This window comes from Neophocaena asiaeorientalis, unplaced genomic scaffold (assembly GCF_003031525.2).
Source record: "Neophocaena asiaeorientalis asiaeorientalis breed wild unplaced genomic scaffold, Neophocaena_asiaeorientalis_V1.1 scaffold757, whole genome shotgun sequence".
NCBI lineage: Eukaryota > Metazoa > Chordata > Mammalia > Artiodactyla > Phocoenidae > Neophocaena > Neophocaena asiaeorientalis.
This window is the reverse complement of record NW_020172686.1, coordinates 708,402-722,333: the sequence shown is the minus strand read 5'-3', so window position 1 is coordinate 722,333 and position 13,932 is coordinate 708,402.

Below are 13,932 nucleotides of genomic sequence, written 5' to 3'. Positions count from 1 at the left end.
CATTCACTGGTGGTGAAGAGGAAAGGTGCACCCACCGGCCTCTTGCTTGGGTCCATGGGGGAACCAGGGGCAGCACCAGCGCCACTGGGCTGCTAAAGAGAGAGCTAAGGAAATGCCAACAAGGGACCCAGAAGGTTCCGAAAGCATCTGCCCACGAAGGAGGGGAAGAGGAAAGCCTGAATGAGGGCAATGGTGACTTATCCCAGGTGACACCCTCACGGCCCCCCAGGAAACGTCCCTAAGCCACTTAAGCAGGTGGCAGGAAGGACCAATGTCCCAGCCTGCTGTGGTCCCCTGGACTGGGGGCAGGGAAAGGGATGTGCTGTGCTTGCCGCGTGGGCTCCTCTGACCTGGAGCCAGCAGCTACCTCAAGACGACTCCCCACATCCCTCCTCCCGTCCAGTGAAGGGGGCCCACAATTCCCAGAATTCGAGAGGAGTGCCAATGAGGTCAGCCAGACTGGAGCTGTCCCTCCAGGCACGGAAGCCCCCCAGCTGCCCTGCCTGGTGTGGCCCGTGGCCTGTCCTGGGAGCAGCCATGTCCAATCGCAGGCTGACTGACCACCCCCCTCGGCGGCTGCACACAGTCGTGTCTGCACAAGGCGTGGCAGCAGATCCCTCTCCTCTCCCAGGCCCAGATGCATGGGCACACAGACCTGCGGCTCAAGCAGGATCTGGGGAGCGAAGGGCCATCCACAGCCTCTCAAGAGGGGGCATGTGGCACCCCTTGACCTCTGACCCCACACCAAGGGCTGGCATACTCACCTTCCTGCACGCCCTGCACCCCTGCCCTGTCCCCAGTGTCAACTCAGGGGCTGACTCAGCGTCAACCAGGAAGAGAGAGAGGGATGGTGTGCCAGTGGGGTTGGGGGCTCCTAAAGGTCAGCTGAACCGTGAGGCCGCAGGCAGGACGCTCGTCCTGGTGCATCTGTGAGGTCAGACACCCTTCCACGCAGAAGCACTCCCACCACACGTGGATCTGCCCAAAGTTCCACAGGCTTCTGCCTGAGCAGCAGGTGAGACCCCAACGTCCCGGATGCAGGACTGACCCTTCCCCATGCTCACACTCTGGGCTATCAGACCCCAGGGACACCCACAGGTCATCTGCACTTCGGTGGCCACTGCCAGAACCCCCACGGGCACCAGCTCATCTTAGCCCGAGGGGGTCACTCTCCCTCACGCCCTGCCGACAGAGCCCCTGCTGACCCCAGGACTTCCCAGCACCGGCCCTGCTCACAGGCCAACTCATTAAACTGGCAGTGAGCGCCGACTCTAGGCTAGCTTGGCTCCAGGCACCTGGGACCAGATCAGGAGGGAGCTGGCCCAACAGGCGAGTTGTCACGACACCCAAAAAGGCAGCAGGGTAACACAGGCAGGGAAGCAGAAAGGAAGGAGCCACTTCAGAGATGCTTGGGGACGACCCTTGGTCAGAGCCCAGGGAGCCTCCCTCAGGGAGCAGCCAGTGCAAAGTCCCTGAAGTGACGAGGAGTTCCACGCTCCCTCTCTGGTGCCCTCTCCTCAGGACGGTGATGCCAGGAGGGAGGTTCTACTGGTCAGCAGCTGGCCCAGCATATGGCCACGGGCTTCCCTGGCGAAGAACGCTGAGGCTGTCCCTCAGGTGACGAGGAAGCACTGGTGAAGGCGGCTCGCTTTCCACACGCAAAGTACTTAGTAAGTATTGACTCCTGGTGTGCCCGTGACGCATGAATGTCAGCCCCCTTATAGACAGAGGCCAAGGCCCAGAGAGGTCCAGAGATATTCCTGGTCACCCAGCCCACAAGGGTCTCACTGCTAACAGGCTGCTCCCACACAGGCCCCGGAGAGCAGCGAGGCCCCCAGAGTCCCTACCTGTCCACCCTGGATGTCACCTCCTAACCATGGGACGCCAGCCTGCAGGTCCGTTACCTTAGAGCCTCACTGCCCACCCGTGGGTGCCCACCTCCACCCAGCCCCATCGTGGTGCAGAGGGTGGGCCCAGCAGGCTGCGGTCAGAGGCCCCAGGGAAGACACAGGGAAAGTCCCCAGGCACCACGCTGTAAGGGGTGCATGAGTCAGGGCCCTCCAGAGAAACAGACCCACAGCGTGCGTGCGCAGGCGAAGCTCGATTAGAAGGAGGCGGCGGCACGACCGTGCTGGCCGACGTCCCAAGACCCGCTGCGGGCAGCGTCGTGACCCCAGAGGGCCGCGGGAGTAGTTCCAGTCCGAAGGTGGAGGAAAGGCCCCCGTCAGACAGGAGGAGCCCCCTCTTCCTCGGGGCAGGGCGGGCCTTTTGGTTCCACACAGGCCTTCAGCAGACAGGACGAGGCCCGCCCGCATGCAGGGGACGCCTGCCGCACTCAGTCTGCAGTGGAAATGCAGCCCCGTCCACACGGCCTCCCGTCTGGGGCCAGGCTGGCACGGGCAGGCACCACTTGAGGGGCCCCGCGGGTGTGGGGAGGTGGGGCTTTGAGGCAACGCCGCCCTGCACACCCGGGACCCTGGAGCCCCTGGGGCCCCGGGCAGGACGCGAGTCTCTGGGCTGCAGCCGTGCTGGTCAGGCCCCGGGCCCAAGCCTGCCCTGACAACAGGCATCTCGACTCCCACACCTCGGAGCCCCCCCACCGTGGGCCACCTTGACCTTCTCATCGCCACAGAAAGTGGCAAGTTATCTCCCCCGACCTCCCCATGGGCCACCTCCTTCCGGAAAGAGTAACTAACCATCCTGTCCCCGTGCGACCTGGTCCTGAGATGAGCACGTCCCGCATCACTGCGGGGTGAGCCTCGCCTTTACAGGGCAGGAAGGGAGCAAGAACCCGCCTCAGGGTCTTTCTAGGGCCACCCGAGGCCACTTTTGACCTACTTGGCTAAAGTCACAAAGACTGCTTCTAGCCCGGGGGATAACCTCTGAGCTCTCACGTCTGAGCCCTGGAACAGAACAGGGCTGCCCGTGGTGCGTCCGATCAAACACAGAGAACGTGTCCACTACTACCGATGAATCTACAGGGGCAGCCTGCCCCAGGGGGACACCTGGGACCTGTCTTTCTAACAAGCATTTGTGAACAAAGAAGGACAGGGAAGGGCAGACGTGCAGCGAAGCAAGCGTGGTGCTGACTCACGTGGTGAGCACCTCAGACAGACCCGCCCCTGCCGTGCTCTGGGACCCACCTCGGCCCCTCCACAGGTTCTGGAAGGGCCTCAGGAAAATTCTAGGTCATCTCTCCAGACACATCTGGCCACCGCATCGTTCATGTGGTAAAAAGGACGCGTCTGTCAACCACAGACTGTTCTAACTCGTCACATCTTCTATAAACCTGTTTTTGGCATTCTGTTGTTTTTCGTTAAAAACAACTAGATCGTCAGAATCTTTGAAACACCAGTGCCTCTCGCCTGGCCTGGACTCAGTCCAGCTCCATCTTGGCCATAGCCCACAGTGGCAGGTGGGGCCCAGGGCGGGACCTCCTGCATCTGGAAGAATGGGGGGAGCAGGAAAGCCACCTGCCTTGGCCGGGTTGAGGTGCACCAGGCGTGGGCCTTGTGCAGACGGAGGGGACGGCAGGCCCACCGGCTCTCTCCTGGCTTCCGCAGGCAGGAGGCCTCGTGCTGCACACGTCCCGGCTCCAAGCGAGGCCCATAGTGTTTCCTGCCTGAAGGTTCGAGAGGATGAACTCTAAGCCAAGGGCCTGCCAGTTTCCTCGCCTGGAAGGAAAATCGCCATCTCAGCAGGATCTCTCTGGAGCAGGGCTTACCAGGGTCCAGATGCAGCTGCCCCCACCCCAAGCCACTGTCATGAGAACGACCGCAGAGCTCCCTGGGCTTCTGCTCTGTACCGCACTGCTAGTGAGCGCGAGCCAGGCCTGAGCTTGGTGCCCGAGGCTGGGGCTGCCCTCGAGGGCCTGTGACGCCAGCCCCATGGGGGTGTGTCTGGGCCCGTTTTGAAGGCTCAGCCATGCTTGGGCACACGCAGTGCCAGCGTTCTGCCCTCACTGGCCTCACTTTCCTCATCTGTAGTCTGGCGCGGCAGCTGTGCCCAGGCCTGCAGGGAGGAGCGAGGCTGAGGCGTGCGGGGGTTTTACACACAGCCACACTGCGGGCCCCCACTGACTTGAGGCAATGGCCCTGCAGCGAAGCCCCCTGCAGTAGCCAGGCCCTCTGACCCTCCCGGACCGTGGGGGCGGGGGTGGGCATGTTGCTGTGAAATCAGACTAGATCTTCCTGCAGCGATTTTACGTGACCACCTGTAACTCCCCTAAACAGGATTACTATGCAGCACCGATACATTTTCTAACTCGCTTCTGTAAACCGACCACGGAGAGAGAAAAGCAAGTACAACTAGTAAACACAGACTGGAATGATTCCCCTCACCGGGGGGCTGAGGCTGCCTGCTCCCACCTGGATCAGGCCCTTTCAGGCCCCCAGACCCTGCAGGCAAAGGCGCGGCCACACCCCTCTGGCCAGGCGGGGGCCCCTCTACTCTGTGAACCACGCTGGGGTCTGCTCCCCAGTACCTGGGCCCCAGCCCATAGAACTCACCCCTCGTCACCAAACTTGGGCAACTCTCGCCACCGGGGGTGAGAAGGCAGATGGCCCACCTGGGCCCTCACCACTGCCCCCCACCCCACCTGCCCCTCCACTTCCTGGAGGAAGGCTTTGTGGGATGTCCATGTCACCCTGGGACAGGGCCAGGCCTGGAGACCCGTCCCCGTAAGGGGCCAGGAGGCTGCGGGTGGCGGAGGTTGCCTTCTCCCAGAACCTCTCGACCTGAGGGCCCCAGCAGCCCTCCCGACTCGTGGTTCAGGCACCTGCTCTCCATGGTTCCAGGAGCTCACGCCACATCCCACCCACGTCCAGTCTGAGTGCGGCCCCACCCATTCTACCTTCAGAGCCCCACCCATGGCTCACCGGGCAGGCTGTCATCCCCCGACCTGGATGCCCTTCAGAACACGTCTGCCTCAGGGCCTTGGCGCAGCTGCTCCCTCTGCCCTGGCACCCACATGGCTCACTCCCTCTCACCTGCAAGTTTTGCCTCAAACTCCCCCTACCCCACACAGGGTAAAACCGCAGCCCCCATGCTCCGCCCCGCCTTCCCCACCCCTCAGAGCCTCAACGTGCAGGTGCTCCTTTCCTGTGGTCGGGGCAGCAGGTGGCTTAGCGCAGGGTCTCTCCCCAAGCGGGAACCCCCTCCCCTTCCCCCTGGCCAGACAGGAGGCAGCTTCTGCACCACCCACCCCCAAGTGACCAACTCTCCACGCCTGCCTGGGACTAAGGAGGCTCTGGCGACGACGTGGGACTCCAGTGCCAAAATCAGGGAAGTCCCAGAGACACTGAGGCGGCCCCGTGAACCACGACGACAGCATCTTCCTTCATTTAGACAGCCTTCGCCAGAGCCCCTCCCTGCCCACACAGTGGGCTGGGGGCCAGGATGCAGGGGTGAGAAGGTCCCTTTGCCTGGCCTGACCCCCACCCCGGGCCCTGCTCCAGGTGCAGGAAGGCCGGGGACACCTCCAGCACCTGCCGCTGACCTCTCTCCGGGCTTGAATGCTGAACTGGGAGCTGTCCCGGCTGTCCCAACCCTGGCGTGGGGACCAGGTCCAGTCACCACCTCCAGCTATGCTGCTGGGACAGAACTGTCCTCCCTGACCCATCCACCGCGTAAGTCACATTCACACTGCACAGGCACCGCTGCCCGTCTTCTCCTCAACCCCACGCCCAGTGTGCCAACCCCCCAGGCAAGTCATCTTGCCTGAGTCACCTGGCCCTTGAGGACCATTTCCTGAAGGCCTCACTGACATCTCAGCTGTTCCAGAAGCTTCCGGAACCTGCCTCGTTGCATCCTGGTCCCTCTGGGTCCGTTTCCCGCTGGCCCGCTGAACACCTGGTGAGGCCGGCATGGCTGGATGGCAGGTGGTCAGGGAGCCGGGAGTCAGGAGCCGGGCCTCCAGCAGGACGACCACGGCATCTGGAGTGCTTTCCGAGCGCCAGCCCCCTGCACGTGAGTGGGGAGCCCCTCCAGGAGGGAGGCTCCTCCCAGGCCCTGTACCCATCCCTTCACATATCCAGTGAGCCCCTGCAGTGTGCCGAGACAGAGAAGAGTCACCTGGAAACAAAACACAGACCCACCCCGTTGCTGAAGACAAGCCAGACGATGCCTGGTGGAAGAAGGCGGCCGCCTGCCCAGGTCTGTGCCCTGTGGGTCCGCTTGAGCCGCCACCCAAGACCACGTCTACGTGTGGGTCCCCCACCGCGACCCTGGCCGACGGCTGGGCCACCCTCTGCCCCACACTCGACTGGGATTTACGGTCACAGCCACTGTCCTGACAGTGACATTGCGAGGTCAGTCTGTCCAGGCCCCTCTCGGCATGACTGCCAGCTCCTCCACACCAAGACAGCACATCCCACACTTGCCCACGACTGCCACAGCCACTCTCACGCTCATGGCCCTGGGAGCTCCCCCTCGGCCCCGGAACCTGCACAGCTGTGGCTGAGGCCTGCCTGGCCCGGCAGGGGAAGCTGTGGGGGCCGGGGCCGCTGCCGCTGAAGCATCTCGTGCCTGTCTTCCGTTCGGGTGGGGCACAAAGAGAAACAAGCTCAGAGAAGGGCCTCGAAGAGGAGACGGGGAGGGCGCAGGACCACGCGGCAGGTACTTCTACCTTGTCATTCCCTAGACGAGGAAACTGAGACCCGGAGCAGGCACAGGGCTGGCAGGGGCCACACGTGAGGAGAGGGAGACACTAGCTTCACTGGCCACCTCAGCTGGCTGGGAGGGCCTCGGAAGAAGCATCCTAAACTTGCTCCTGGGTGATGGCGAGAGCTGGGCAAAGGCCCCAAGGCAGATGTTCCTGGGTGCAGGGACTGAGGTGAGGAGATGGGTAGGGCCAGGCCTCGAGGGGAACGTGGGTTCATTCCACAGATGACAGACAGGGACCCCTAGGGGATCTGGGCCAGGCAGAGATGTGATCTCTGGAGCCAGGGGCCCCTGGCTGTATCCAGACGAGTCTATGAGCATTCCTGTCTGACAAATCCTCACTGGGGCCGCAGGCGGAGCCAGGGCTGAGGGCAGGCCAGGCAGCACGTGGGAAAAGCATCGGCCAGGGGCCTGCCAGGGTCTGAGGATCAGCACGTGGGTCCGGGGCTGGGGGGCAGAAGGGACAGCTGTGGTGTGTGAGGTCAGCTGAGTGATGGGGTCGTGGCAGACCCATAGTCCCTGTGGGGATTGGCTCGCACAGAGACGGGAGCCCTGGGGCCACAAGAACACCCCACCCAAGGCTGCAGAGTATTTGCAGGGAGGGTGGCAGCTGCCAGGCACCCGAGGTGGCACAATATGTCAGACTGGGGGTGACCAGTGGGACAGGGCCAGGGGAGAGGATTCAGGACGTGGCTGATGGCCACGCAGGGCTGGAGCTCCCATGGAAGCTGGTCTGGAGGATCCACCAGGAACCTGATCCTCACAGGGTCAACTCTTGACTCAGCGTGAAACTGCGAGGCCCCTCCCTCCCAAGGACAGGAAAGGCAGGGTGGCCAGACACGCGGCCCTAGGCCAGAAAGGTGAAGCCCAGGCTGGACAGGTGGGAGCCCTGCCGCTCTCTGGTCACATGGCCTCCACCCCCAGCCCCCAAGGCACAGCACAGACCCACGCCCTGTGCCTGGCTCCCATCCCGCGCTGCCACTTGCCAGCCATGTAGACTCAAAAAGTGACTTAACCCCCATGCCTCAGTTTTCTCATCTATACAATGGAACAGCAAGCACCCACTGCAAGGGCTGCTAGGAGGATGAAGTGAGCCGAGGCCCCGAAGGCCGTCGCTCCTGTTTCCGTGGCTCCCTGGCAGTGGCGGCCCCCTGCCAGGGCCACACGTGTGCCTCGCGCAGATGGCGGCTCTGCTCACCACAGTCACCGGCTGACGCTAAGCTCTCACCAGAGAACCCTCCCGTGCCTGGGACCTGCAGGCACCTGCGGCCGGTCAGCGTGTGCTGCTCCGTGCGGCGTCCAGAGGGCAGCGAGCGCCCCAGGCGGCTGCTCCAAGGAAGGAGCAGAGCTGGGGCCACTGAGACGCTTCCCCAGGCCAGGCTGTGACCCAGCGGTCCCTGCCCTCACATACATTCCGTGCGAACCAGGAGCCCATCAGCTCGCCCGCCACATTCACACAGAGTCCTGGTGAGCTGAATGAAGAGAGTAGCGCAGTGCGTTTTCCTTCCAGGACTACTGTGGGAAACCAGGGCACTGGAAGGTTCTCCACATCCAACCGGAGCCAAATACATCTGCCCCAAGTTCCCAGAGCACTTGACTCCATGCAGGTTTCAGATTCCAGCTCCCAAGGGAGAAAGCGCCTCAGGTGACCCCAGTGACCACCCACATCCCCACCCTCACCCCAGCCGACGAGCGCCTCACCACCTTCCCCAGGAGTCTCCACCTGAGAGTCCCACCCGTGCCGGCTCCTGCCCAGCAGCCGCCTGGCCTGCACGGCGGACGCTGTCATGACAGCCCGTGACCTCCCCCCAGCCTCCGGCGAGTCTAGTCACCTATCTGCCTGGAGCCAAGCCCGCAGCCAGCACAGGCACGGCCACTGCTTATCGATGCTTAGTGAGTCAGGAGAGAAGGACGGGTCAGAGCCCTCCCTGGTGGCCAGCGGTTGCTGCCAGAGGCCCGGCAGCCTCATGCGAGCCTGCCTTCGCCTACCTTGGGGCCACCACTGCCTGGGCCGCAAGGAACGAGAGCGACGAGAGACCGTCCCGAGCAGCCGTCCAGGAGAGGGAGGCTGCCAGGGCTGGATGAGGGGGGCCACGGCTCAGCTACGCAACCCACGGTGCTGAAAACCTCTGACTGGGAGGCGGGCCGGCTGCCCAGGGGCCTCACGAGACTGCACCCGGGGACACATCCTCAGGGGCACCAGGGCCAGCAGGTACGCCAGTCACCAAGGAGGCAGAAAGGGGCTCTTGGCAGCGGAGTGCGGGCCGGCGGGCGGGCGGGCAGCACGGCCTGGGCAGCGAGACCACAGCAGGCACCTGGGCCCTGCCCCAGGTGAGTGGCAGAGGCCAGGCCAATGCTTCAGTCTCCCCATCTGCACAGGGCCCCCGTGACCATGGATCCCCGCTCCCAGGGCTCTGCACAGAGCACGTGAACCACACGGGTCAAGGCCAGGACGGTGGTGTCCCCCAGCGGGTGTCTCACTGCGTGCCACTGCTGTCACTCTGGCGGCCCCCAGCTCACAGTGACCCCACGCCCACGGTAGGGGTGGTTTCCAAGCGCCAGCATCCCTCCTACAGAAGGCCGACTCTGCCCGCCTGACACGCATACCCGGGCCCCCAGCCCTCCGCAGCGCAGACATGTGCACACTGCCCAGAAGCCAGGGTGGGGCAAAGGGAAAGCGGGGTGCAGCTGCCCCCGGGCCGCACCACCAGGGCAAACTCAGCTTGTGGGAAGGGGAGGCTGCAGGACGCGGGGGCCCACGACGCTCTGCCCCAGGCACAGCACAGCCTCCAGGCGCCCAGGAGAGGGTGGCAGTGGGGAGACGGACGTCCACCACCTTTCCTGTCGTCAGCCCCCCGCCGGCCTTCACAGCGTGGGTGGGACACACAGGGAAACCAAGGCCCAGGGGCCACAAGTGCTGTGTGCGCAAGCCCCAGCCATGGGAGCAGGGGAGTGGGCCAGCGTGCCGGAGCGCAGGAGATGGCCCTGGCCCCCTGCATGGGGCTCAAGACCCTCACCTGTGCTCAGGGGCAGGCGAGGGTAACGAGCTGACCGTCCGTCAGGACTGTGGCTGCCTCCACGCTGGGTGTCACCTCTGGGTGTTCGCTCTGTGATCCTACTGCCTGCGATGGATACGTGGTAACGCGGGGGACGCAGCTGAGCCCTCCCAGCCTGGTGCAGCCTCGGGCTCTGCAGTCTGGCATCGATCCCCGCGGTGCTCAGAAGGGACGGCCCTTCCCTAGAGGTGGGACAGCCGGCCCGGGCCACAATGTTGCTCCTGCAGTGCAGGAAAAGGCTGCCCCTTCGATGTCACACAGGACCACCCTCTGCCTCTTCCCATCCGCGGACTGGGACTGTGGCGGGCAGATCCTGGGCGAGGACTTGTCCCCCCGCCCAGCCTCAGTTTCCCCATCTGAAGACTAGAAGGCAGCCTGGAGGAGGTGCTCTGGCCTGGAGGCTCAGACGCTCTGCAAGCTGAAGGCTTCTCTGGCTGCTGGCTCTCCTCACAGAGCCCAATCATCTGCGTGGCCTCAGCCCTGCTTCCCCGTCAGAGGGCTGGGCTGGACACGTGGCCCCCCAGGCAAACCAACAGCATGGGCTTCCGTCCATGGGCCGCGGGGACTACACCCCAGCTCCCTGAGCACCCAGAGCCAGCACAGACCACGTGCTCTCAGCCCCCGTGGGCCGCTGAATGCGGCGCACAGACAGACCACCACCATTGAGCCTCCTGATGTAGCCGGGGGTAGGGGGCGTCTCGGCACCCCTCACCGACTCGCCGACCCCCCACGGGGCCAGGTCCAGACCTGACCCCACCGCTCAGCGGGTGTGAGGCTCGCCTCCCAAGCTGGAAGAGTGCAATTATTTTTAGGGGAAATGCACAGCAAGCCCCTGGGCAGCCCCCCGCGTGGTGTGCAGCAGGGGCAGGGTTCCCCAGGCACGACTCCACGTGCAGCAGCTCACGTGCAGCCTCGGGGTGTGCTCTGTGCTCATAAGAGTAACACGTGTTGGTCAGCGTGTAGGAAACAGAATTAGAGGAAGGCAGTCACCTGCGACCACAGCTAAAATGTGGGGTCTTTTCCTTTCCATCTCTATTCCCGTACACACACCTCCCAGACATGTGTACAGATGTGGTAAATAACCTTTTCCTGCTGCACAAAAGGAGACACAAGACTGAAAGCGTGGTTACAGCTGCACAACATGCTCTGGAAAGGCCACGGGCTGGCGAGAATGGTCACTGAAGGAGGCTGAGTTTGGACCTGACTTTTTTCAAAATACACCTTGTCATAAAGCTTGACTTTTGAAGCACGTAAAAGTGTTTTGCCGTTCGAAAAGCAAATTAACAAAGAATCATATGGATGCCCAATCAGAAGAGTGGTTCTAGCGGCAAATGCTTTCTCTCCAGACCTGCGGAGATGGAGGTGAGGGCAAGGGCTGGCGGCCCTGAGGGAAAGCCCCAGGAGGCGCACAGTAGGTCTGCTGGGCACGTCCTGACTGCCTGCGAGGCGACTCCCGGGAGACCTCGGGGCCCGCACAACCTGCCCTGCGGTCGGAGGGCAGATCTGCCATAAGGAAGAAAGGTTGAGAGGACCTGGGGAGAGAACCACAGGGCAGCTCTGGCCTGCCCCACAAGGGCCTTCCCATCACCTCTGGTCAACACACTGGGAGGTGGAGACATCACAGGAATCAGAGGGACAGCAAGGGCTGTCCATCAGTCTGTCCCAAATGTCCCTGGTCAGTGAGAACAGAAGAAAGAGCCCCTGTCCTGCCCAAACCACAAGACCGCTGTCCTACTGCTACCTGCTCACTGCCCCCACACAGATAGATGCAGACTTGGAAAGCCGATGGGGACCAGGGCTCAGGTGTAAGACCCCCTGTCCAGACTGCGGCCTGCATCCTCAGGACAAAGGCAAGGAGAACTTGAGGGACACTGGCACCGCGCACAGGTCCCACCTCCTGAGCAGGGCCACAACCAACATTAGGTTATGCTCCAGGGGTGGCAGCCTGTGTCCACATGGAGGCCAAGACGGACCCCCAAGGGCTTGGCAGAGCTCTGAGACCAGGCAGGCTGAGGCCTCAACGCTCACGGTGCCGGGCCTCAATGTCCCCATCTGTGCCGTGGGGACACGCAGGCCTCAGAACAGCACCTGGTGGAGCACACTCGTCTGCTGAGTGCTAGCTGTCACCATCAGCCTCATTATCAACTATCTGAACTCTGGGGGAAAACCACTACACTTTAGCAAGAAATGAGGCCAAACAAGCGGGGCTGGTCTAGAAGTTATGACTCGTCCAGAAGCCCCGTACTTTCCAAGGCAGGCAGACTCCTCCCTGGCTCAGAAGGGCAGAGAAGGGTGCACGGAGTGGCCCTGGGGTGGTGCGGCTGTGTGAATGCCAAGCAGAAAGCAAGCTCAGTCTCACTATGACCCGGCCGGGGCTGGTCTGAGCCTGCAGAAGTCCCCTAAAGCCGAGGCTGCACCTTCTGGCCCCTGATGCAGAAGGGGTGCAGCCAGAGCCACTGCAGGCAGCGTGAGGACCCAACAGGTGCACCGAGTGACCCCGGGTGCAGCTTTCCTGAACCTCAGCTTCTCCTCTCACTGGTTCATTCCACAAACACGTATGGGGCACTAGGACCCCGCAGGGGACACACACACACACACACACACACTCACACACATGGGGCCTGCTCTCTTTCAGCTACAAGTTCTGGCGGGGAGAGCATCACAACAGAGCAGACAGCTTCGGAAAGAGTGGTAACTGACAGCAAAGAAAGTTTGTGAAATAAAACGGGGAGATGGACAGCTGGGGGGAAAGGCATGCTGCTTCAGGCCATGCCCGGAGAGGGCCTCTCAGAGTGACATTTGCGTCTGAGACATGAAGGCGCCAAACAACCCAGGCAGAGGGAACAGCAAGTACGGAGGCCCTGAGGCAAAACCTGAAAGGGGCTGATACGCTGGTGTGAGAGGATGTCAGGTGGCAGAGGCCAGCTGATGGGACGCAGGGCTTTGGAGGCCGCAGTAGGGGTTTTGTCTTTTCCCCACGGGGCAGAGTGGTTACACTTCTGGAAGGTGGGTGGTGTATCCCCTCTCAGAGGCCGCAGGCCAGGACCTGGCTTGTACAAAGGCAGAAAACTCAGCCCTGGGACCTCCCCTGCCCAGTACGGAGCCAAGGCACGCGCCACCACACCCCACCAAAGCGCGTTCGCTGAGGACCCCTAGGCGCAGGAGCCATCTCAGGCCTCCCAGATGCGCACAACAGACGATCCTGGGGCTGTGTGTTCACACAAGCTCTGACACAGGTGCCCCACCTCTGTGCATCCATGTGCCCAGACAAGAAGGGGCAAACCTGTCCCTGGGCCACCTCTCCCTGGCTGCCAGCACCTGACCCTGAGGCTCTCTACGGACCCCGGGCACCCCTGGGAGGGGCTTACTGCAGAGCCCTGCACTGTGGGGACTTCCCTTCCCCCAAAGCTCGGCCTCTGCGACTGGCGAGTCCTAGGCCACTGGCCCCCAACCCCCAGGAAAAGGGGAGCTGTTAACTGAGCGGCCCCTGGAGGGTGGAGGGGCTGGCCAGCTGGCTGGGGCTCACGGGACTCCGCAGCCAGGCGGCATTCCTACCCAGGCCCAATCAGTCCACTTGCCAACTCTGACAGCATCCATTTCCTTCTCCACTCACTTGGTTCCAGGCGAGAAGGGAAGCATTTGCTCAACAAATATTGTCCATGATAACTCAACCAGACAATTTTTTTTTTTTGCCATCCTATTAACCACGCAGCAAACAGCGGTCGCAGGGGGGGATAAAATATGACCCTCCCTCTCCCCGTCTAAACAGAAACCTCAAGGAGGAGGAGAGGAACAGGAGGAATTCCCCATGTATCCATTTTATCACGGCCTCCACCAAGTCCAGCAGTGTCCACCTCCCTAGCACATCCTGAACCGAATCAAGTGACATTTTGGCAACAGAAACACAATTGAAAAAAGACCGGCTGAGTAGCCAGACAGCCCCCAGTTCGGACAGTGTAATTTAGAGATTCTTCTCCCCAGCACCTCAAGACACAAACACACCTGCACCCAACGCACGTTGCCGGGTCCTCTAGGAGCAACCCGCCGGGCGCGTGGGGTCCACGCAGCCCGGGGAGCCCTAAGGGGTGGGTGTGCCCATGCCCCAGGGGCTTCCCGCTCGCGACCCCGCGGCAGCATGCTCGCGGGGGGCCCACCTACCTCCAAGGCCTCCAGCGTGCTGAAGCTGGCGATGGCGAAGCCATCGATGACCTCTTCC